Source organism: Peromyscus californicus, unplaced genomic scaffold (genome assembly GCF_007827085.1).
Source record: "Peromyscus californicus insignis strain IS unplaced genomic scaffold, ASM782708v3 Scaffold_21__1_contigs__length_65335640, whole genome shotgun sequence".
In the NCBI taxonomy this organism is placed as follows: domain Eukaryota; kingdom Metazoa; phylum Chordata; class Mammalia; order Rodentia; family Cricetidae; genus Peromyscus; species Peromyscus californicus.
Genome location: NW_026294514.1, coordinates 29,777,498 through 29,803,038, shown reverse-complemented (window position 1 = coordinate 29,803,038; position 25,541 = coordinate 29,777,498). Strand labels below are relative to the sequence as shown.

General features: G+C 39.9%; 1 long non-coding RNA gene across 2 annotated transcripts; it reads right to left on the bottom strand.

Annotated features, from left to right (window-relative positions):
• Window positions 1-3,852: 3,852 nt before the first annotated feature.
• Window positions 3,853-24,799, bottom strand: LOC128117731 (uncharacterized). Of its 2 annotated transcripts, XR_008220891.1 has the most exons (7): window positions 24,737-24,799; window positions 22,143-22,405; window positions 21,857-21,991; window positions 21,235-21,469; window positions 19,489-19,606; window positions 14,938-15,168; window positions 3,853-6,765 (listed from the first exon to the last, which is right to left on the bottom strand). It is a non-coding gene; the product is annotated as an uncharacterized LOC128117731 (long non-coding RNA). The 2 variants fall into 2 exon arrangements; XR_008220892.1 differs by lacking the exon at window positions 3,853-6,765 and having other exon boundaries at window positions 13,494-15,168.
• Between the last annotated feature and the right edge of the window lie 742 nt (window positions 24,800-25,541).

The following is a 25,541-nucleotide window of genomic DNA, read 5'->3' as shown; positions in this document are numbered from 1 at the left end:
TAATTATAGTCACAGAGTATTGGGTTTTGTGTATCTTATTGACAAATCTAAACCATACTTCGGAGTTTAATGTCCTCTAAGGAGACATTGAGGGTATGCTGGCTGTTTTTTCTTCTTGCAAAACCTTGATACTAGGTAAAAATGCCTCTGATGGTATTTTAGGACCATTCTATTTTTGACCCTAATCCTTTCCTGTGCTGTGGTTATGGCCTGGAGTATCTAAATTACAGGCTCTCCTGCAGTTTCGGAAGGCTAATTCGCACCACCGTGTGCATTAGAAAGGTGGTGTATGTAATATTCCACTAAGGGAGATGCTAGGAACATTAAACCCCCGCCAGTCAGCAGTCACGAGTCAGGGCTAGCACTGACGCTAGTCATTTTTCCTCTCTGACAAGTTTTCATTATGTGGCTTTCCCAGAACAATTTAGAAATTGATCCGCAGCTGATGGAAGCCGGGATGAATTGGGCACAGAAGTGAACCCACAGCATCGGGCAAAGTCAAAATCAGTGCCGGGCGGCGTCAGCTCCAAGTAGGAGGGAGTAACTCCCTTTCTTCCGCTCCTCCCCCACCTCCATTCCCACAGTCATCAGGCACAGATTTCATTCTCTTCTCACTCTGGGGACATTCCCCCAGGTCTGGAGAGGTGATGCAAACCGTCTTTCATCATCTGTTTGCTTATCTCTTGCTTAAATGGATCAGGGGTTCACACCCTTGAGAAAACAATTCCTTATTTGACTACTGATACAAAAGGAAGGTCTTTTGTTTTCTATAAAATGGTGTAAATCTTATTGAAAAATCAAAGGCATAGATCTAGCCTTGGTCTGAGCACATGTAGCGCGCTTGTGGGTCTGTGGCTTTACCTGATACATTGACTGTGCAAGGATGTAGTTGGGCAAACCTAGGGGACCTGCAGAGAATGTGATGCTTCAGAAACTGCTCCAGGGTGCCTAAAAAAGCTCAGAGACATGTTCTGGTCTAAGGATACTTGAAGGTACTAATTGATTTGAATATTGACAGGAGTTCAGTCAGTACTACAGTTTGAATCTTGAGTGTCTTCCTCATGGCCCAGATGACACTGACTCATGGGACCAAGCTGCCATGGATTATATAATCTCAAAACTGTGACCAGAATAAACCCCTTTTGCTTATTAAAGTGATTATTTCAGATATTCTATCACAGAAAGTTAGCTAACCAACACTATCAGATTAATTTGCTGTTTGCGGTGGTGGGAATGGTGCTCTCTCTCTCTCTCTCTCTCTCTCTCTCTCTCTCTCTCTCTCTCTCTCTCTCTCTGTCTCTTTCTGTGTCTCTCTGTCTCTATCTCTGTCTGTCTGTCTGTCTCTCTCTGTCTGTCTCTCTGTGTGTATGTGTGTGTTTATAGAAAGTAGGTAGAGGTAGGGGGAGAAAGAAATTGTCTGGATTGTAGCATTATTGAAACCTTGAAGAAAAACTCAGAGGCACCATAAAAATAGGAGTTTAATAAAACCAAAATAGATTGTCCTTTTATCCCATTCCACTTACTTTTGTAAGTAAGCACCTACCCAGTTCATTGGAGTTGACTAGGACATCTCATGGTATGTCTTTTCCCACAAGAACAGTACTGATAATGGCAGTTATGGATGGAACCGCTATCATGGGCAGGAAGAGAGCTAGAGGCTTCTTTGATACAGAGCTAGTCGGGAACTGGTAAACTTGGACTTTACAGAATCATAATTTACATTTAAGAGCAGCTGACTTAGTGGGGGAAATTTCACTCTCACATTTCCTGGATTGAAGAGGACCATCTTCATGTGCACTACAAGTCATTGGGATCTTCTTAGAAGTGACCCTGAAGGTAAATCAACAGATTCCAACCCTCTGAACTTTGCTTCTATTGACTGAACCTGCCCTGCTATTGGGCAGCTACTCAGCCAATGTGCTGGCCCCTGTTCTAATGGGACCTTCATCTATTTGTATCTACAAATCCATGTTTCCCAAGACATAAAAGACTGAGGCGTCTGTGTAGAATATAACCGAGAATATTCTGAGAAATGACACACCACACTATGAGGAATTATCTCACACTTACTTTGTAAACCCAATCCTGAGCCTTCATACTTCTACAAGGATGAAATATATATGTTCTGTCACTGAGTTCAAAGATAAATTTCCCCATTTGGTTCAAGCAAAATGCTGTATGCAAATTGAGCAATTGTTCCAGCGCTTATCTGTGTTGGTTAATTTTTACATCAATGAGACAATATACTTGACACACGCATGGTTAAGGAAAGGAGGAAGGAACAGTGAGGGACATCATGTGGGGGGAGTCATAGCAGCAGAGAGTGAGATGACTGGTCACATTGCGTTTGAAGACAGGAAGCAAATTATGGCAAATGTTGGTGTTTAGCTTGCTTTATATTTTTTATTCAGTTCAGATACAATCCATGGAATACTTCCACCCATTCTCAGGGAAATCATCTCTCTTCAGCCAAACTTTTTGGGAAATAGCCAGAAGTGCGTTTTCATGGTAGTTCTAAACCTTGTCAGTTTGATAATGAAGATTCACCATGATACACCTTTGGAGAACTTGTATTAAGATATTAAGGACTAAGAGAATTTTGTTTTCTTGGCCAGTAGGAAGTATACCAGACAATGAAGAGCCAAAGAAATTGGTTGACATTATTTCTTAACTGAGTCTTTACTTCCTTATTTGTAGAGAGTAAAACACTTGAAGCCTGAGGTATTTCTTAAAAAAAACTTTTCTTCTACCTATAAATCATGTTCATGGTTGAGTAACTAGAGGAAGACAAAATAATAGCCTGGATAGTCTCAGTGCAAGATCTGGAAACATCCTTAGAATCTCTTTGTGGAGTTATCCAAGGGAATTTGAGGATGAGCTGGGAAAAGCCTAGAGGAGGGTGGAGTGGGCTGAAGACTCACCAAGCAGATTTCATCCCTACTATATGCTATAAATAATTTCACCCTAAGTCCATGCCTTCTCCTAAGGCTAGAGTTTAGATGTGGGTTAGTAAGTTGCCTTCAAAACAGAACACCTCCCTCTTGACCTGACTTCAGCCTGTGTGACTAGCTGAGAAGCACTAGTCTTAGCAAGAGGAAGGCTGCTCAACAAACATTTCTTGGGAGAGTAAGTAAATGAATGAATGACTCTCATTTTGTATGCCCTTCAGAGAAGAATACTCATCCATAGGAGCCAATTTTAATCTAGGGAGAGAAACACTTGATTGATATAATCCAGTTACACTGAAGAGTTAATATCTTCCTCTGATATTCAGGTATAAAATGTATCCTCTGGAAGCTACAGAACCCACTATAGTTATCAATTATACTTGGAGATGAATATCAGCCTTGGGGAGATCAAGTCCTTTGTGACATTCAATACTGACAATTGCTAGTAAGTTGTCCTGTCCTAACTCTTGGTCCTCTTATCGAAATAGTCTTCAGGGACTCTAGATATGACCAAAGAAGGCCAAAGCTAAGAAAAGATTTTTGAAGTAAACACTGGGCTGGAAAAATATCTCATTGCAATGACTTAAGTTTTACCTCCAGAATCCATGTAAAAATGATGGGCATGGTAATGTGTATTTCTAATCTAGTTCTGAGGAAGCAGAAATGGAGGGGGATCCCTGGAGCTAGTTGCCTCCCCCAACAAGGGTAGCCTAATTGGTGAGTTCCATGCTAATTAGAATCTTGTCTCAAAGGAAAGGGATGGTGTTCCCGAGGTTGTCTTCTGGTCTTCCAAGCATGTGCATTCAGGTACATGCACACACACACACACACACACACACACACACACACACACACACACACACACACCCCCTCCAACACTCACACACATGGTATTAAAAATAAGTCTATTAAACTGTAGACTAGTTTAAGAAAATGTTTCTCCATCATATGCCTCTTCACTGAAAAGGGGAACAAAGCAATTTCATAAAATATGTTGTTGAAATTAGACAACCAATGAGACAGTGTGTGTGTCAGGGTATTTAAAAAGATACATAAAACTTTTCAAAGGGTAATGTAGTATTATAACTATTAGTAAGTTTCTACAAGCTTTGTAGTCTTTGGGATTGTTTTAATTGTGTGCTATTTAGAATCAGATGACTACTGGCTTATATTTTAAATGATGGTTATCCATTTTATGCTAGAGTTAATTTGATTACATGTGCAGTAATATGAACATGGAGCTGTGGGTTCTGTGTCTACCAATAAGCATGCGTGTTTTGGGTGGGAAGTGAACTGTGAAGGCTCTTGTGAGTGAAATCATTAGGATACAGTAAGAAAATCAAAGCTTTTGTTTTTAATCTTTGGGTTCACCCTTGTATAGAAAAGCAAAAGTTTCTTAAACTGAACATAAATGTCTATAAGTGGCACAGAGTTTAATGCTGTTATCATTACATTGAAACTGTATTTAATTTTCTTCGAGAGCTATACCTCAGAATCTTTGACATTTGACCTAGCATACAAAGCTTGAAAGTCTCTAAAAGCATTGATTCACTCATTCATTCTTTTGCTACAGTAGTGAACACCAACTTCGATGGGTATTAATTGAGGGATATTTAATTAGATCAGACTGTGTAATACAAGTAAATGGAATTTCAACACATTAAGTGACATTTCTCCCCTTACTTCCAGGGGTCACTCTTCTGTTGGTCATGGTACTAAAATTGTATGAGTACACTCCTTTCCAATGTCTATAACCTGGATACAGGATGAAAACACATAAAAGCATTAGTCATACCTTAAAGTTATACCTCAACACGAAAATATGATTTAATACACTGTGTTCTGGCTCCCCATCTACCTTGACCTTTATAATGCTAAAAAAATTGAAACCAGGTTTAAGGCTACTGTTTTTATAAGATTGGAAGTTTCTTTTTTCAATTTATTCTCCTTTTTAGCTAATCATCTTGTCATCTAAAAGGCTGAGAGTAAAATGAAGCTACAATATCTGAGGGTATTTTAATCAAAAATGTAAATAAAATTACATGTTAAAAATTAAATGTTGTAAGTCTAGTTTCTAAAGCATTTCTTAATATTCAAAATAGAGATAGTTTTAAAGGATAATACACCATTTATAATTATCTTATAAATAATTTTAATGAGAATATTTAAGCGAAGCTTCACTTCAATTTTTGAAACAAGTCTTATTAAGTATTCCCATAAAAATGACACAATTACTCTAACCTTCAAGGGTAAGTGTCCATCCCATGGATATAGACATTTTATCTAGACATAAATATGTAAAAATTTAAGAAGAATAATAGTGTATAATATTGTACTTCTCAGCCACTGTGCCCAACTATGGGTAATATTGCTATTTCATGTGTCCATCTAGACCTGTGGAGTGGGATACAAAAAGAAAGAAAATGAAGCCCCAAAGCCACCAAGGAAGAATATTTCCTTATGGGAGACTGCTTTCTGGGTGGGTTGACAGGTTAGTAAGTATTACTGTCCTCTCACATGGTGCCTGTGGTACCTATGATATTTCTGTCCTTCAGAGAAGTGCCTATCTCCTGTGTCAGCAGCCTGACCTCCCTCAGCCCCCATTGAAGCCCACAGTTAATTGTTTTGAGCTAGTAAGTATTCATTTTTCTAGAGCTTGTGGAGGTTGCTTGTACCAGGTCTAAGTACAGCATTTCCCGTCACAGACAATCCCGTGTCTTTAGTAACCCAGCTCCTTGTGTCTGAGGCATATGGGCTCATGAAACTGCAGGTGTGGCATTACGGAGCTCAAATGTGCCTGGATGTAAGGCATGGATTGCATGTGAATATTGCTAAGGATCACTATATGGTGCTCCAAGTTGATACAATGGAGAGAAGCAAAAACTGGACATGTAGTTAATTCATGATGGGGCATGAATCCCAAATCCCACTGCACTCCAGGCTGATGGTACTCGTGGGATTCCCATCCGATAAGACTATGACTTTTCCTAAGCCATTTTCAGAGAGAGCCAGTCATTTGCAGTAGTAGATGAGCACACTTGATAGATCATAAACACAACTCCCTCTTCTCAGAGTTCTAATAAATTATAAGGGTTTTGCCATGTCTGATCTCAAGAGTTAGCCAGGAACTAAGGAGAAACCACTGGATTTGACATTGATCCCTTTCCTGATTTATTCTCCCTCATGAGCTTATCTTTGTTTTTACCAACAGTATCCAATTCGTCCATCTCCACTGGTGCCTTCTGGAAGGATTGGCTCTTATCTAGATGTCTAGGTAACTATGTACAGCCAATTGTACATATGACTTTAACAAGAGAACAGAAGAAGTCTGATTATGCAAAGAAGAAGGAGCTCTTTGGAAAGCACCATGAATCACACTGACATTCATCCATTGCATGTGGAATTTGTTAAAAGGGATAAATACCTAATTTCATAGCCCACTGTAGAAGACAGTATTGCATTTCTTCAAACTAAACAACTACCCATTAATGCTTAATTCTCATGATTTGAAAATCTTTTCTAATCTCATTTTTCTTTCCGCCTCAAGCTGAGTGATTTTTTTCTCTGTACATTTAATCATTAACATAGCATCAGTGTTGTTTGTAAGGTAACACTACCAAGAAGCCCGCCTGCACACTAATAGCTTAGTGGGAGGCTACACATTCCTAATGATTATACATTCATTTAAAGCTTGCATTGCACAGTAGCAAAGCCTACTTGAAGAAAATCACAAACTTCCTTTTAGCCAGTGTATCACATATCAAGATTTTTATACATACATGTTGACTTTTTGGTAAAGGTCCAACTTCTTAATCAGCTTTCCAAGAAAGGAGAGAGAGAGAGAGAGAGAGAGAGAGAGAGAAAATTATGCCCTGCACTAATAATCTATTTGAAAGAACACTTCTTTCAGACTACACAAAAATACAGTGCTTACATTTTTACAAACCCACAGTTTATGGAGAAATTATTTTATGTTTAGCTATCACTCACTGGTGACTGGTATCAAGCCAGCCTCAGACATGCGTACACACCACGTTTTACACATTACATAGCACATATGAAGGCTTGCTCTAAGCTGGCTAGTTACTTATGAATCTATATGCAGATTAAGCTCTAACCCCATTCTGATAGCTCCCATGCTCCTACATTTTAAAAAAATATTTTTTTTTTTTGCCAAGAAAAGCAATGGGGATTTTTTTAATACACCAAAAGAAATCAAATCATACATGTGCACTTTTTGCAAACTAGGAATTCCTGTTACTGTAAATCACTACCAGATGTCAAATAGCAAAATATTCATTACTCCCCTAAATAATGGAGTTGATTAATGAGGCACATTTACATTGTGGAATCTTGGTCTCTGTCATAACTTGAAAAAGTTTAAGAAGCCTTTTAAAAAATCATGCAGATGGGGAAATAACTTTAACTATCATGCTTCAAAGGCAAAGTAAATATTAGGCATCATGGGGCAGAATTTGGTCATCTAAGGGGTAATAACTTCCAAATGAAACTGGTCTTTCTTCTCAAAGAAAAGATGTAGTAGCTGCATAATAGACAGAAAGATAGATATGTTTCTGGACAGTCGATAGCTCATAAGCACTAAGGGTTAGGAATATGGTCCAGGGGAAACTTGGAATGGCAGACACGTTTTAAATGGTGACCTGCTTGCTCTGCTCTAGTTACCCAACAAATCAATTTATGTGGTGATATTATTTGCAAGAAATATTATTCTAAAGAAGATCCACCTTGTCTACTGAATAGGTAGTCCTCATTTGAAAAACAACCCAATTTAGTGAAGTCACTAGATTGTAAATAAAATTGATTGCTATATGCAATCATTTCTCTCGAATAGACCACCAGGGCTTCATGTCAACGTTTCTTCAACTACTGTTCAGTGTTATTCTTACATTTATTAAACGGTAGACAACTTTAAATACATTTCTGGGTTTTGTATTTGTGTTCCACTCATGGAGATATACAATTCTCTATATATCATATTAGAAAAATTAGCACGGGGAAGACATTTAACATTGGCAGCTACTCAGAAAACCAGTTGGTGAAGAATGATACTTTGGGAGCTAGAGAAGAAGCTTGTATACCTAAAACTGTACAAAGGCACAATGTCACCTGCATGCGTATACACAGTCTAGTTCTCCATCGGGTATTTCTTCACTTTAATATAGACATATTTTTCCGCAACATGTGAGCAAGCACACGCGTGTGTAGGTACACACATACACAGCGTGCACATGATATGGCAACCACTTTCTTAATAGTTAGCATTATCAGGGAATCATTAAGAACACTGGCTTAGTCACTCATGATGTTGTACACCTATAGTCACAGCAATTGGAGGCAGAGGGAGGAGGATCACTTTAAGGCCAGCTGGCATTATATATATATATATATATATATATATATATATATATATATATATATATATATATATATAGAGAGAGAGAGAGAGAGAGAGAGAGAGAGAGAGGGAGAGAGAAAGAGAGAGAGAGAGAGAGAGAGAGAGAGAGAGAGAGAGAGAGAGAGAGAGAAGAGAGAGAGAGAGACCTTATCTCAGAAAACAAAGACAAATGGCCACACAGCACAGTGGTTTTGATATATAAGGCACACACAAGTTTGAACCCCAGAACCCATCACTCATTTGCAGTGTACGATTCACCAAATAATCTTTCTAAAGTTCAGTTCCCTTCTACATAAAAAGCAAATATTCATGATCGTGTCTGTTACTTAAAGCATTAAATAAGGTGTAGACAACCAAACCAATATATTTTTTTTTTATCTCACACAGGATTAAGTACCAATGCCCCCTCTCCAATTAATAGGAATAAGATTTTTTTCAATAAAAAAACCGGCTTGTCACACTCAGTTCAGATTCTCTGTTTTCCATGTACTATTCCAGATGTAATTAGTTGCATGAAGCATACCGTGTTCCAGGACTGAACATGGACTCAGCCACAGGGGTCATTATGAATATGAACATTAATTTAAAAGCTGAAATACAGTCCAGGAACTGGTTTGAAACGTAATACCGAGGACTTAAGTGCTACCAATTACAAGGAATCCAGAACTTGGAGTTTGAGATCTTAAGGAATGATTCCTTCACTTTGAGTCTAGAAAAAAAAATGGTTAAAAGAATAAATTTCACCTCAAAACCTCATAAGGGAATACACTAGTACTAGAGTGCTCATAGTCATTCATGGCCACAGGACCAGTGGCACTCGGGCACTAAGCTTGGTATCTGTTGCAATTCTTTGTATCAACAAGAGGTAAACACTGACTGCATTGCAACGACCAGTCCAAGAGAAGTGTGTTGGGAGAACTTGAGGCAGTCATGGCACTGAACATGTGAAAACCTCCTGGATCACTTAAAGCCAGGCATGCATGGCAGCCCACTTAAAATCCCAACCCTCAGGAAGCAGAGATAAAGGATTTCTCAGCCAATCTGACTACCTAGACTGGCCAAATAGGTGAGCTCTGGGTTCAATGAGAGACTCTACCTCAGCAAATTAAGTGGTGAGTGACTGAGGAAGCAACGTGTGCCAACCTCATGTGCCAACCTCTGACCTGCTTCACACAAATGCGTCATTGTGTGTGTGTGTGTATGTGGGTATATGTATATATGTATGTATAATGCTTTTTTCACATGATCAATTGAATCATACAAATTGGATGACAATATGGTATGACAATGTAGTGGACAGATATTTATGGAAGGAACAGATTAATGTCATGGAGAAGAGAGAAGCAAAGGCAAAGGGCCATTTCTCAAGGGCTCTTGACACAAAATTAATTGCTGTCCCCTACCTAGTATGTAATTTCTCAAAGATCTGCCTCCACTTAAAGATGGCTGAGCTTAACTTTTGTTGCCAACGTAATCAAAGTCTGGGAGGTTATGGTGAGAGTGTGGGAATGCATGCTGAGTCCAGGAAAAATTCCAGGTTAAAATTCCCACCTTAAGTTCGTGAGACCAGATTCAGCTAGGTTATTGCTAACTTATAAGCATCTTTACTCTTTAGCCCTCTAGACTATAATGATAAGACTTGGCTGAAATCTATACTTTATTATAATTTAAGCAATTTAAATTGTATTTTTCTCTACCTAGAGAGATATGACCTTTGTCACATTCCAATCACCCACTTGTTCATTCATTTACTCAGTTTATAAGTCTTGTCTTGAGACATTTAACCTCCCATTTAGTAGACACAAGACTCATTATCAGAGGAGGTATTATGTGAGGAGACACTCACCGGTCCTCTCAATGGTAGAGGACAGGTTTCAGAGCCAATTGCTAAGGTGTCAGTGAAGAGCCCTTTTAACTTTTAGCATCGCTCCATCCTAAATAGTAAGCCTCTGGGTAGTCTGGCAATGGTTTCAGAAAGCCTTCATATCTCAGAGGGTCTCATTTCACACATAATGTAGAAAGTCACCTTGAAGAGGAAGTTGTTTAAAAGCAGAGGTTTTCAATGTGTGGGTTACGACCCCATTGGCAAACCTCTATTTTGAAAAATATTTACATTATGATTCATAACAGTAGCAAAATTACAGTTATGAAATAGCAATGAAAAAAATCTTATGGTTGATGGTCAAAACAACACGAGGAACTGTATTAAAGGCTCTCAACCTTAGGCAGGTTGAGAGCCACTGGGCTAAGGGAATTTAGAAAGGGACAGTCAACCTACTGAGGCTCAGCTAACTGAGGGGTAAAAGCCATCTCCTCACTCTGCAGTGCTGGGGATGCAATTTGTTTTTCTGATCATCCTTAGGATGCAAACTTTCCTTTTCCTCATAAATTAAAGGGCTCAACTGATTCTTCCAGGATGTGGCTTTGTGCATCTCCTACTGCATGTTGGATCATTGGCATTTTACCATCTTCTGCCTCCATCCATCCATCTACCCAACCATCCATCTCCAAACTAGTTTTTATGTTGATGAAGACATCCAGTTGCTAGAGGGCTTTCTTTTTCCTAGATTTAGCAGCCATTTGATGCTGTGAGATTCTGCAGTGGGAGAACTAGAAGCCAGGTGCTGTCTGATGAATGAATCATCCCGTGTATAGAAGGCCAGGTCCACATGCATGAGACAAAAAGACAAAGGGGGCCTCCATGTCCATCTTTGCCATCTTTGCCATGAATATTGATCACTGCACATCAGGACAGCTGGAGCAATTACTGGCAATCATAGAAAAGGCCAAACGAATTGACTGACTGTTCTATGGTCCAGTTTCCCAGCTGTGGAACCAGCTGCATAGCCAAGTCCCAAGATAAATCCTGTTTATGGGGTTCTAAAGCGTTTTGATCACAAAACCACTTGTGGAAGCTTGTTAAAGGGTATTTGACGATTCCATAGCAGTTAGAGCACCTTCCAGGATTGCTAACTCACTGAGGTAACCACTCAATCCCAGGACTCCCATCCAATACTCTGTTTACCAGAGATAGAAAAAGAGTACGGAAAGTGTAAAGAAACTCCAAATCAATCAACATTTTGAACGCTAACTTTGTTGACCCCTTATTCTCTTACCAGGTACAGATTTAAAATAAATGAATACAAATAATATAGAGGTATGTATTATGGGTATGGGAAGTGGTTCAGGCACAAGGACCTGAATTTGATTTCTAGGACATATATAAAACTGCCAGATGTGGTGGCACACAATTGCAATTCCTGTGCTGGGGAGCTAAAGGGATTCCTGAAGCTCACTGCCTGCCAGCTCAGTGTACTTAGCAAGTTCAGGGCCAATGAGTGACTCTGTATCACAAGAGGTGGGTGGAGTTTCAAAAGGTGACACAAGATTGTCCTCACGTCACCACATGCATGTGATTCCCCACAGATGCATACAAATATACATATACAATAAAAAAGTACATTTTGTGCTAGAGAGATAGCTCAGCAGGTATAGAACTTGGCCCATATGTATGAGGACTAAAACTCACCCATGTAAATGCCAAGTAGACATGGCACTCTGTCTATATTTCCAGCTCTGGGAAGGCAGAGACAGGGGAATTCCCCAGAGCAAGCTAGCTAGCTACACAGTCCATAAAGTGATCTCTGGGTTCAATGGAAAGGCCTTGCCTCAGTGAATAAGGTGGAGAATAATTGAGAAAGACATATGATGCCAATTCAGGCCTCCATACACAAATATACACAAGTACACACCCCTACACACATAAACTATATTTTAACTCATTTACTTACAGTCCATTTATATATATTAGTTTCTAAATGGAATCGAGATGGCAACACACACACACACACACACACACACACACACACACACACACACACACACTCAATTATGCCATCCTATTTTTTATCTCCTGATATTGCTTAGGACATGAGGGAGGCTGAAAAGGATTTAAAGTCATCGGACCTGTGGAATAAGACTCTTTGTACTGCTGAGTTCTGTTGTTTGCTAATGGAGGTTTGTGAGTTTAACGTGGGTTCCACATGAACATTGGTTTTATACTTTATAAGTCATCTTTTATACTTTCAAGAAAATAGAACAACCTTAGCCCAAAGGCAATGGACTCTGACCTCTCTTATGCTTTCCATCTGCACTACATTCATCAAACCACAGAGCTTGGAATCTGCAGCTTTTTTGGGGGGTGCAATTTAAACAAGAGAACAGAGGGAAGGGAGCACTAATAAGCCTCCCCTCAGGGGATGTAAGTAGATTCTAGCACCATCCCAGGGATTTGGGTCAGTGAAAGACCAAAGCCTGACACTTCAGCTTGGAATAAAGGCAAGTAATGGGCACAAAGTGAGTCTGCGTCTGCTGGTCTCACCCTGTGGAATTCAGAGTCTCAGAGGTCACGGTCATTTGCAAGAGATGCCTCATATTTTCCACACAACAGGTTGCAATCCTTAGGTTGTCACCTCACGGCCCGTGGGGAGGAACAAATCTTGGAACAAACTAGCTTGAGTGGACTTCCAAAATGGGAGCATGGGAATAGTGACCTATTACCAAAACCTAACCAGGCTCTTCATGATTGTTTATTTAACTGAAAATTTTGAAAAATTATGGAGCACATGGTTTAATAATGGGGCAGGATATTGGCAATCAGGATTGCTCTGGAAATCAGAACCCCCCCCCTTGGAAATCTGAAACACATGGCCCCAGTAGTAACAATTCCAATTGACTCTAAAATGGAGCCATAGCGACTTCAAGTCACTAGTAGTTAAGACACCAGAGGAGGTTAGGGACAAACAATTGTTGGATGTAAAAATAATTTCCATCATTTGCATCAATAGCTGATACTTGTGCTTTTATATTTGACTTCTTCCTTTCAAAGCACTTGGATTTAGATGCACAAAACCCGAGTATCTGCATTCCTTTTCTGGTGAAACGTGATGGTGGCTGTCTATGATTAGGACTTTTCAATGAGTTAACATTCAAGTGTGGTCCTTGTTACCAAAGGTGGAAAGAATTTATTAGGACATGTGATGTTCTCCCTTTCGCTAATTTCACCATTAGTCCTTGATCATTAGTGTTAATGAGAAGAAACAGTGTGTGAATAATTCAGGAATCATAGGTAATCCAAAAGGTATGTGTATTGAACTTGAAAATGTGCTGTATTCATTTTTTTTTTTGCATGGGGTATGTCTAATATTATCAACATTCTTGTTACTTCACATAGTATAATTAGGTCATATTGTAAAGAAATAGTTCAGAATGAGAAATGTAGTGTCTTAGAATCTGTTTGGTTTGGAATTTAACATATCATGATAGTAGGCAATATTTACAACCAGTCCATCTCCTCCCCTTAAGATTTAATCTCCCCATTCCATTGCTCTATAGCTTGGTTGTTTACTTAAACCCTAACTCTCTACCATTAACAGTTCACTCATCTCTGTACTGGCTTGCGAAACAGAGACAACTAATTAATAAATATTTATCCGATGTCAAACTTCCAACTTGATTTGAACAAGGGAAAGGACTAAAAATAATTAGAACATAAAGCTTCTACCTCGTGTTTCACTTTGCTCGATGCAAGATGGGTATAAAGTGTTCACAAAGTCTTAGTTGCTCTGGCACTGACCCTGTGATGTTCTGGGAACCCATTCATTTCTTCAGATATGAGAGTCCTCATTAGCAGAGTGGGAGGGTTGAAGCAGATGATGAATGCTTTTTTAAGGGGGCTTATGTTTTCACAGAGTTGTCTGGGAGTGCAAGACAGTTTTTGAGAAGAGAGGATGGGGTGGCAAAGGTCAACAGGCCGGCTCCCGTGCCTTCCCCTGGTGCAGCAAACACAGTCACATGTTTATCTGTGGATGCACAGCCTATGCTGATGTTCCATGTCACAGGGTGTGTGGGAGTGAAAGAGCAGAAAACAGAAGACAGGATAATCAACTCTTGAGGCATTTTCTGCTTCCACGAAACTATTAAGAATGTTTATAAAGCAGCACAGAGTAGGCTAGACAATTCATAAGAACTATGACTAGAGACCTGAGGTCGAGTAATGTCAAACTTATGGACAAATTAGGGCAACAAGAATGTGGTTAAACTTGAAGCTTTGAAAACTCCTACAAATAGATGAAGACAAGGATAAGTAGAGGCTGAAGAGAATTTTTGTAATGAACACCTTAAAATCAAGAACATTTAAGACAGAATCAGTGTTATTCTTCATAGTTTAAATGTGTGGGGCTTTGCCCTGAAACCATAACTGTCCCTGCTGCCCTTCATCATGATGTGGAGTGAAGAAAAGATGTGGAGATCAGTACAAAGAGCAAGAGGTTCCTGGTCCCCCCTTTTCCAACCCATGGATTTGCACACATTCAGACACCTAAGTTTGGTAATAAAAATTGTATGCCTACCAATGTTTGAATCACCCACTTCTTTTCAAAGGACATTTTTCATCCTTTTGAAAATAGCATGAAATATAAACTGAGCAGTCTGAAATGTCCACTCCCACCTCCTTATACATTTGCCAGAAGCCAATCTAGCCATTTTTAAAGAAATCCATTTGCATCTCTTTACCATCATATTTCAAACTGGAGTGAGAAATGGCTGAGGGATCTGGAGATTGCCTCATTTTGGGTCCTAAACTTGTCTGTTTCTCTTCACCATTCGAGAATGATCACAAGGTCTTCTGATAGAAGATGAGAGTGGAAATCAAGTTTCTTGGCAATCACTTGACTCAATGTGTTTGCGTCTCCCGGTGACCAAATGTTTTGCAGATGCGTCATCTAAACCATGCACATGTGTCTCCTGGGGAGGGAGGAGAAGAGAGAGGGTAAACCAGTCAGGGCTGGAAGAAGCTGAATTGGGAATACCGGTGGGATGCGTCCTGTTTCTTCACCAATGCGTTCTTTCATTGAGGAGTTCGGTTTCTTAGAGCTCCTCTTGGGCATGGCTCCCTCGGAAGTTCAAAAAGTTTAAGGAGGCTTGCCTTTCCACACAAATCACTGCTTAAGTAAGGGTGAGAATTTAAACAACAAAAACTGTAACAAAAAAAAAAATCAAGCTTGTGTTCTTTTTGTTAAAAAAATAAAGAAACCAATAAATAAATAAATAAAAATAAAGGAACCCTCAGAAACATCTACCCCTACTGATTATGATAGCTTTTCCTCTCCTTTATTTTATTAATCCATGAGTCTTCTATGCAATCATCTACCACTGTGTGTGTGTGTGTGTGTGTGTGTGTGTGTGTGTGTGTGTGTACGTGTGTGTGTTCATGTGCACACACATGCACACGTGCATGCAGAGGGAGGGTATAAGGCAGTGAAGAGAACAGGTAATGAATAAGGAAGCTGCCTATTGGTCAGAGAAAACATATGAAAACCTATAACTTCTGTAAGTCCTTCGCTTAAACCCCCAATGGCTCCTTCATGATGTCCTGAATACCTCTGTACCACTCCCTGGTGATCTTGTGTCTTCTTACCTAGCCAGACTAGTTCCTTGCCATGCTTCCTTCCAGGAGCCAAAAACAGCTTTGCTAATTATAGGTGTTTCTGGGTGGTCAATTTGCTTCTCACTTTTTGCTTCATAATGGAGTCCTTGCATCTTCTCTCCCTGGTGTTGTTTGGTGTCAGTGAGATTCATACTGCCCTGGAGAATTCTTACACTGTGTATATGAACGGTCCACTTGCTCATCATTTAGCATCCTGCTGTATTCTACTGTGACTGAAGAGCAGGACGTAGCTATAGTTTGTTTTCACAGTTCACACACTCAGATAACAGTGCTAATTTAAGAATAGATTCCTACGACTCACTGTAATTTCTACTTACTGAGAATGCCTTTTGTTTGCTTATGGGTAAAGTCAATGCATGTGATGTTGTTTTGTTCATCAGTGGTATACTCTTAGTCAGTGATCTGCCGGATTCAAGTCTATGCCTCCCCCCAACTCTAGAGATTGTCTGTATTTACAGGTGAATTTGCAGGAATAGGCCAATTAGAATAGCTAACTCTTAAAAAGACTCCATTAAAGTCTTTTATGTATTTGTTGATTCTTCACAATAGCCAGGAAGGAAGAATCATTATTGGCAAAGCTACTTCAAGACTCAGCCTGGATTGGAACCTGGGTACTTTGGGTCCACAGCACACTCTCTGCTGACTCTCCAATATGATCTCCATGGATCTAGATTCTGAAAGGATTGGAACTGAAAAAATTCCTTCTTTGTATGCACAGGGGGAAACCAGTCACTAATTTAAGAATAGATTCTTACGACTCACTAAATAAATAGAATTTAGACTTTCTAAATAAATAGAAAGAACAGAGGAAGCAAGGAGATTAAAAAGAGGGGACACAAAACCCAGGAAACTGTTCTAAGAAGGAATTCAAAGTCTCCTTCTTGAATTTCATGGGGCCATCAGCATGTTGAGAGGACTGCCAACCATCACCTAAAAGGGATTCGCTTGCAGCAAAAATACAGGGGTGAAAATTCATGCAGATTCAATTTCTGCTTTGTGTGTATGCATGCATGCAGGTGTTTGTGCATGCTTGTGCGTGGAAAGGCCAGAAGATAGTCACACTGTCTTTTTTTTTTTTTTTTTTTTTTTTTTTTTTTTTTTTTTTTTAATACAGCGTTTCTCAGTGGCCTGGAACTCACCAAGTCATCTAGGTTGGCTGCCTGGCAAGCCACAGGGACCTTCCTGTCTCCTCCTCCCCAGCACTAGAATTACACATGTAAGGGACTATGCCTGGCTTTTTATATGGGTACCAGGGATTACACTCAAGTCCCAGTGCTTGTAAGGCAAAGCAGTTTACCAACAGCTAGCCCCACAGAGTCAATTTCTGCATTTTTAAAACAAGGAATTACCCATATGTTTTTAATTTCTTAGCCTGAGCAAAGAGAAACTGATGAAGACCTCCCCCACCACCCCCGGAGATCTGAGTCAGACCTGAGAGGCTGTAAGAGGATGCTGGAACGAAGTCCTGACAGAAGTAGCTGGAGGATTGAGAGTATCTGAACACTGCAGTGTGAGGAGGGCTGGAAAGAGCAGGGCTCATTGTTTGGGGAACTGACTATGATGTAAAATTGCATGTGACCTTCAGCAACTTTCAAGGTATTTATTTTTTTTCCTAACATGGAGGTCATGATCTGAGTAATGTCTGTACGAGGCTGCACCCTGAGGGTTGCCCTGAGTGTACCCCTTGCAGGTACAACCGTGAGCTATCACTAAATATTTTCCATGTCATTTCCCAGAAAAAAAGTATTCCATGAGTTAGAGCTCTCTTAATTCCTATGTTTGATAACATTGTAATATGGCTATTTAATAAGGCATAACCATAATCATACCTATACTCTGCATTGAGTGAATTTTGATGAGACTCTCAGAAGAATGCAGAGACATGCAATGTGCTGCTACCAGAAGACAGGCTAAGTGTGCATGGAGAAGCATGGTCCTCCATGCATGTTTCAATAATTGCAATTTAGTAGAATAAATGAGACAAATGCATAAATGCAATAAAATGCACAAGAGGTTACAGGAGAGAGAAATTATTATTATCCTTATTATTATTATAATTGTTATCCTTCTGCCAGAGGATATGAAGCCTTGAAAAATTCATAGAAGTTTTAATTATAAATATGGGGGAAGGGCTATAGGGGTTTGAAAAATGGAAATACCCAAGTACAAGGTACAAGTTTTATTTCATTTTTGAAAGAAACTACTGAGATATGTAGTTGGGTCTTATGTTCCTCTTAGTACGGAGGAGGGAGTCGCTGTGAAGCAGCGATCTTCGAAGGCACATATGTGGGATCAGCTGTGTGTAGAGGTGACTTTCTTTCTCTTGTCACCTTAATCACAGTTTTGGCAACAGTGGCTCCACTTGCCATTGAGGTTTCGCTAAAGATTAAAATTCATTATTTCCAATAAAATCATGATGGAAAATACAATCAAAATGAAAGTTCATTGTATATACAGCAAGTTACACATAATTAAAGGCAGTAGAAATTGCCAAAACACTTACTTAGCAAAGCCTATAGAATATTCGAAGCTATGTGAAGCTAATATAATCTGTTCTCAAATTTGGAATGTGGAAAGACCTGAACATCTGTCAATATCTTCTGGCTGATTTTAAAGAGTTCTCGTGTGACTTCTAGAAATAAGGAATCTATTTAGAATACTCCCAAACTAAGACTATAATACTGTTTACTAAATGCAAATGCAGACTGAATAGCTTAGTATGTTTTCTATATACTGAAGCTATGCTGTCAATCTTAAGAATGCTTTGAATATGAAGATGGAGGATAGAAATTCAGAGGAAAAATGGTAAATGTATCAAGGCCAACATGATCCAATAGATGTTTGTATAATGTATATGAAATATAATTAGATTCATACTTTATAAGACAAAAGAAAGTAGATTATATAATTTGAGGTATCTATTTACTATTGTGACTGGTACATTAAAAAGTAGATATTTAATATGAAGTTTCTTATTTTTTTCTCAGGAAATGATTGTTAAACTAATGGCTCATTTTATAACAAAAGGAAGTTTCAGGCCTGGAACCACCACAGAAAATGTCCTGGGCAAAATACAGGTTGCAGGAAATATCCCAAGGATATTGCTTACTTGTTGTATTATATGCTTTGGTATTCCAGAATTGGTTCCCATTAAAGTATTGATTTTTAAGTAAATTACATTTTATTGTATGCTGTGTATGAGAGATGCTGATTAGTAATCAAATCTAAGTACTTTTGATTTATTTTTATGGAAGACTATTACAAAGGCAAATTATTAAAATGAATGTAATTATCCATGCTTGATTTATCTAATGTAGGGCACAGTTTATTAATCTTTATTTTCTAAGGGTATTAGAGAAATTCTTAAATTCAAATTTTAAAAAGTCCAGGCATATGTGGAATCTAAGGACACTCATCATAGAAGTAGAGAAATTTATAATGCCAAGAAATAATAGCCAGCTAATGACCTCAGCCCCGACATGCACCGAGTCGAATACAATTACAGCCCGTTCTCCATTACCCTCTCAAATGAAGGAGAACCAAATATGGATGATACAAAATTCATACACAGAAAGTAGAAGATAGTTGGGACAGTTTCCCTCATTGCTGAGACTCACCTGGAGTATAGCTTGTGATGGGTCAGTGCTTGCTTATATCAGTGTGGATCTACCAGACTCTAAGATATGATGGCAAGGTATTTCCCCATTTACAGCCCTGAGAATCTCTGCTCTTCCCCTGGGAGGAAAACAAGAGTAAAACTGTGATCAAAATGTGACATGCCAAGAAACACCTGACACATACTTCAAATACTAAATAATTTCCCCAGAAGTGGCTGAAGATATCTTATTTCTAGCAACAGATTGTATTTCAGATGCATCCAGGCTGATGTAAGCAAGTGTCTTATTTAACAAAGAAGTCTTTTTATTTGGATTCAGATACCCACAGCTTGACTCATTTCTTTTCTCTGTTATATGAATGAAATAGAGAAAGAAAGTTGAATAAGTATTCCTTCAGGTTTGAGAACCCATTTAGCACAAAAACAACCATTTGAAATTCTAGGCTATGATTCCAAAATTTTAGAAGACACCTGTAGAAAATTCTATGCCAATTTATGAAGTAATAATTTCTCTTTGGGAGACTGACTTTATCCTCTTACAGAATAATTAAAATGGGACATTTTCAAAAAGTTTTAGGCAATGTTTCTTCATGTCTTGCCTATACACTCTTGTAAGGAATAAAATCCATTAGAATATATATATATATATATATATATATATATATAATTGGATCATTCTCCCTTTTTATTCTGTTAGGCCTGAGAAAGCCCTGACTGTTGATCTGAGGTCTAATAAGAAGGGCACTGCTAACAGGGAGCAAAAATGACCATATACAAGTTTCTCTAAAGTTACTATTTATACATAAAAGCCCTGAAAGTAGCAGGCATCTATAATGTGAAATTATTCTTAGCACACGGAGGTAGCTTTATGGTAGGGCTTTGAAAGAATTACATTCTCTTCATTTCTTCAACCTCCCTTTCATCTTCTTTTAAGATATTCTTGTGTGACCTTCGCCACAAAAGAGAAGCCAGCCCAATGTCACTGGGAAATTAGGGTAGGGTCATACAGGACCGTCTAAAGACTCCTTTTAGACAAAGCTCTTTTTAGAACTGTCTAAAAGCCACAGACCATTTAAAATGGGCTGAGAACGGGGCCACTCAAATGCTCAAGGCTCAAAGGGGTATTGGAGCTGACCTTTTGTCCCTTCCCTTATCAATGAGCTCTCTGAAGATTTGAGGATCACAGTTCGTTCAGGTGTGTCACCTCCGAATACACCTCCCCATGCTCCAGCCGTGCTCCTTTTCAGATCTTATCCAAATTCTCAAGAGTCGTGAAAAACAATTACCAAGAGCTCTTCGGGATACCCCAGGTTCTGTAGCATTGAGTCTATAATTATCAGACAACTAATGATGTCTTCACCAGTTAGGACACAACAGATCTTGGGCACATTTTCTCTTTCCTCTCTAAACCATAAACATCTTTGGATTTCAGAGTCTGGGAGATGAAATTTGCAATAATAAGAGCTCTTGTAGCCTGGATCTCTGAGAGTCTGTCCACCTGGCTCTAGATATCTAAGTGGGAAGTGATAGCTTGTACTGTATTTCTCCACAGCAGCGAGTTCTCCTTAAAGTCTTGAAAGTGAACTCGTTAGTCTGATGATACGTCATCTCAAACCAGCTTCTTGAAGCTGTGGGATCTGAGAGTTCATTGCCAAGGCAATTAATGAGTGTTTGTCAGCACAGGCAATGCGTTCTTGTCTCCTGTCTATGTCCACCAGGCGAGAATCAGATGTAGAGGGCGGCCTACCTCTGCATGCTGTGTGATGTTGTATCTCCCTTTCCACCTTTGTGCACCTTGTTTTCACAATGATGATAAAATAGGATCTATCTTGTGGGACTTGGCAGAGAATGAAGTCAGCTCCCATGTGCGTGCGTCTTCAGTGAATGTCAGCTCTTCGCTATGGCTTTCCCCAAGCGTTTCTTAGACAGACTCACATCTGGCCTCATACCACATGCCTCTTCCTTTGAAGTTCATTCCTGAACTGAGAGTACACATAGCTCTTTCACTTAATTGAGATTTAAATTATTTATAGCTTGAATAAATTATTTCTCCTTCTAAAGATATTTACATTTAAAGACACATTTAAACCCTAGGTTTACTTATACTAAAAACCAAGTTTTAGGGTTATGACTTCATCATTGGGTGGTCTTAGGCAAATGAGTTAACTTACTTATGTCCTCTAAGCCTTAGATAGTTGGAATCTGATAAATGAAGGTAATATCAGTCTCGCAGATCATGAGACTACTAACACAAATCTACTCAACCAACACACTTTCATAAGTACATTTTCAGCCCCCAAAAGAAAACCTAACAAAACATAGTACTCATGCATTAGAAGAAAAAATGATTTATCAAATCAACTGCACACCAAGGAGGGACCAGCTACAGGCACACTTGGAGCCAGATGCTTAAATGATGTTCGCATGGATGAGCTCCTCTTCCTGCTTCAATTCTGTCCCTCAGTCAGCTCCATGGTTGGATGGCCCTTCCTCCTGAGACATCCCTGTTGGTCACAGGGAAGGGCATTCACAGCTTCAGGGGTTGTGAGGGAAGCGTCTTATTTTTAAATGTTCCCTCCTTCCTTCCCTTCCTCCCTTCCTTCGTCCCTCCCTCTGCCCTTCCCTCCCTCCCTTATTTCCTCCCTTTACCCCCACCTGTCATTTCCTTCTTTCCTTTCTTCCTTCCTTCTCTACTTCCGTTCTTCCATTCTCTTCCTTCCTTCTACTAGATTCCAGGCCGGAAAACCTGAACTCAAGATCTCCTCGCTTTTACCTCCAAGGTGCTGGGGTTACAGACGTGTTCCACGGTGCCTGACTTCCCAAGGTTTCTAATCAGATTCTGCACCAGGGCTGGGGGCTGAGGTCAGCAGTTGACTGCATGCCTAGCAGGTGTGAGACACTAGGTTCCATCCCTAGGACTGTGAGGAAAAACAAAAAGATTATGTCCCAACCCTCGGCACTGGTTTGGCTTATATGGTATCCCAGAAAAAAAAAAATACATAAATAACTGGAGACACTTGGTACCAAGTGAGCAACTTATGCAGGCCTGGCTTCTGTACTCATTCTTGAGTTCAAGTGCCCTGATCAGCAGGTGGGGTCCCTGGTAAAAATCCAGATGCTTCTGTCTGAAGAATGGATGGGGGTACACTGGCTGAAGAACCATCAGAGAACGTTCCAACAGAACTTCATTTCTCTTTGTAGAGCAGTGTTATGGGACAAGTCTGGGGGACACCGGCCTTTCAAATCTCTTTAATATCGGACCTAAGTCAAAGTGGCAATGAGAGTCTCATTCAATGTCCCCAGTAATCAAAGTCATTGTAACTATTCTATACAAACACATATACATGTCCTTACATACTTGGACATCCTATGTGTAGCAATACATTTTGTGTATACGTGTATGGACATACATGGTGTATTGCGAATGTACATGTGCTGTGAGTGGTGTGCACTGTTCTAACTCGTTGTTTAAAGAAAGATGTCACCTTTGTTCACTGGTGTTTGAACATAGCAGCAGTAGATGATAACGTGGAGAGTAGTTTTACAGGCTTATTTTACATCTGGCACCACTGGTTTATTGGAACAAACATACAACTCACGTGAAGGTGGTTAATACCGGGTCTTGCACTGGTAATGTGCTCCGACGGCTTTATGCCTCTTTAAAGTGCCTATCTGTGCCTGCCACTTTCCAACATGCGCCACGGGCTTTATAACCATCGCCGCGCCACTGCCCAAAGCTGCCAAATGAGGATTTTGAAATTTAACCACAACACAGCTGGCGATCGATCTGGGAGTGGTTAAGGGGGGATGGGGGTAAAAAGCACAAGAGGTCTGATGTCTCTGTTAAGGCCCAGGTAGACACATTTGTTCCAAGGGGCGGCTCTGGGGGTCCACAATTGCTCCTGTATTTCCCCTTAGCCGGTACCACTGCATACGTTAAAACCCACAGCCCTTTCTCTGGGGCACGCCGCAGAAACTTGAGATCACAAGAGTTTCATGTTTGAAGAAGTCCAGAAGTTTCTCATTAGAAGCTCATTCCTCAACTACCTACGAGGCAAACAAAGGCCCCCGATCTTCCCGTGGAGCGCTCTTTATGTGGCCCAAGCAGTCAGTACCGTGTGGGGGTTGTTAAGAAGTTAACAAGACCTCTGAGAGCGAAACAAGCGTTGTGTTCTGAAAGCACGTCGAGAACGCTCGCGGGGAGCGAACACCGCGCAAAAGCCGTCCTTCATATTTTGAATAATGCTCTGCTCCAAATCTTTGCAGCATTCTCGTTTGCTCCCCGCAATCTGATACTGAAAAGTGGTGCTGGGGGTTGTTATCAGATTACAAATACATAGTTCTGGGATATTTATATATATATATCTCCATATTTCTTAGAAAAGGAAAAACTGTTAGCTGTCTACTTACAGACACAGAAAAATTGCCCTTGGCCCTTTGGGAGGTCAGCCTGAGCCCTGAATTGAACCAGGTGGGCAGTATTTAGCTATTCACCTCACAGTACTGGCTACCCCCTAGGTCCCTGGGGTGATCCTGGCACACCCTCCCTGATTTCTTTCCACTATACCTCATGCATTTGGACTCCTTTGATCCTCGGGTGCCCTGACTCAAAAGAAAGGGGAGAGCAAAGGAAGGCACAGAGTTCATCCGAGTGCTTGAGGCTCTGTGGAAGGTGGGGAGAACAGTGGGCCCACACTTCAGTGAATGCAGCCTCCAGGCCTAGCCAGAGATGACCCCGATAGCTGACAGGAACTTCTCTAGAACTGAAACTTTCTCAGGATGGGACTTTGAGGTGAAGTTGAGGCATTAACTTACTCCCCAAACAGATAAGCCTTTCATTATCCGTCTTCCTTGGAAAGCAAGTTTGACAAGTTTGATATTTATACGAGGACCGTGAAGTTTACTGGCAAGTTCAAAGGCATAATCCATTACTGCGGGCAGCTGTGAGTGGAAAGATGTTTAGTCCTTTTAGATTTTCACTTGAATGATGGAAACACTTAAGAGGGCATGATTTTTTTTTTCCCAAGGAGACGGCCGAGGTTAGGTGGGCCACACTTGTATTTTAATGAGCACGATTACATTGTATCAAATTGAAAAATAAGGAAATGCATATTCAGTGCTCCGAACAGGCACTATGTTGGATTATATTTCTCCAACTCTGATGCATTTGTAACTGCAAAACTCAGAAATCTAGACTCATGATATTCATATATAAAAACATGTGCATGAACGTACACACACATACTCACACAGTTCAGACAGCTATCGTGCTCACTTCGGTAGTCTATCGTATTCAGCCTCTTCTCTCTCCTGTGAAAGAATACAACCTATCAATGACGAAAACATTGAAAAATATACATATCGATGCCTCACGTGCTCACTGGGATTACAGCACTTTCTGTAAGCTTTTAAAAAAACATGAAGATTGACTTTGACCAAGTTTGGTTAGTTCTGATGACAGCCCATTGTTAACCTTGACCAAATCATGGCTTCAGTTTCTCTCTTCTGTAAGATGAAGAAATAGGCAGCGATCTCCGATTCTGGGTGGAGACCCCAAATGACAGGAAACAACGAACATGCTCCCTGCCGTGACTTCTAGACAGAGGCCTAAGTGGCCAGTGCAAGCAGGGATTGTCTTTGGAATCTTATTTTCATGTTGCAAAATGAAGTAAAATTTTGTGCCCTGCTCCAAAATATCCAGATGTTAATATGAACATAATTTTTTTTCTTCACACGTTTTTAAGCCAAATTGTTATTGCAGGAGTGCATGCTCCACAACAACCCTGAGTGCTTACCTAGTCCCTAGTCACCTACCAGGTGAGGCTGAGGCTGGGTAAGATCATGTTTGAGAAGCATTGCTCTTGGGTTGGACATTCTCTGAGAGGCCCTAGCTCTCTTATTTGGGGTGATGGGCATTGAAAATGGCATAAGACTAGTTTAAAGGCAAGTGGGCCTCTTTTTCTTGGCCTATTAGCACCAAAGATCTTGGAATATTCATTATCTTAAAATCTTACTTTGGATGTAAGAAAGTTCTATGGTAACAGTCTCTAGGAA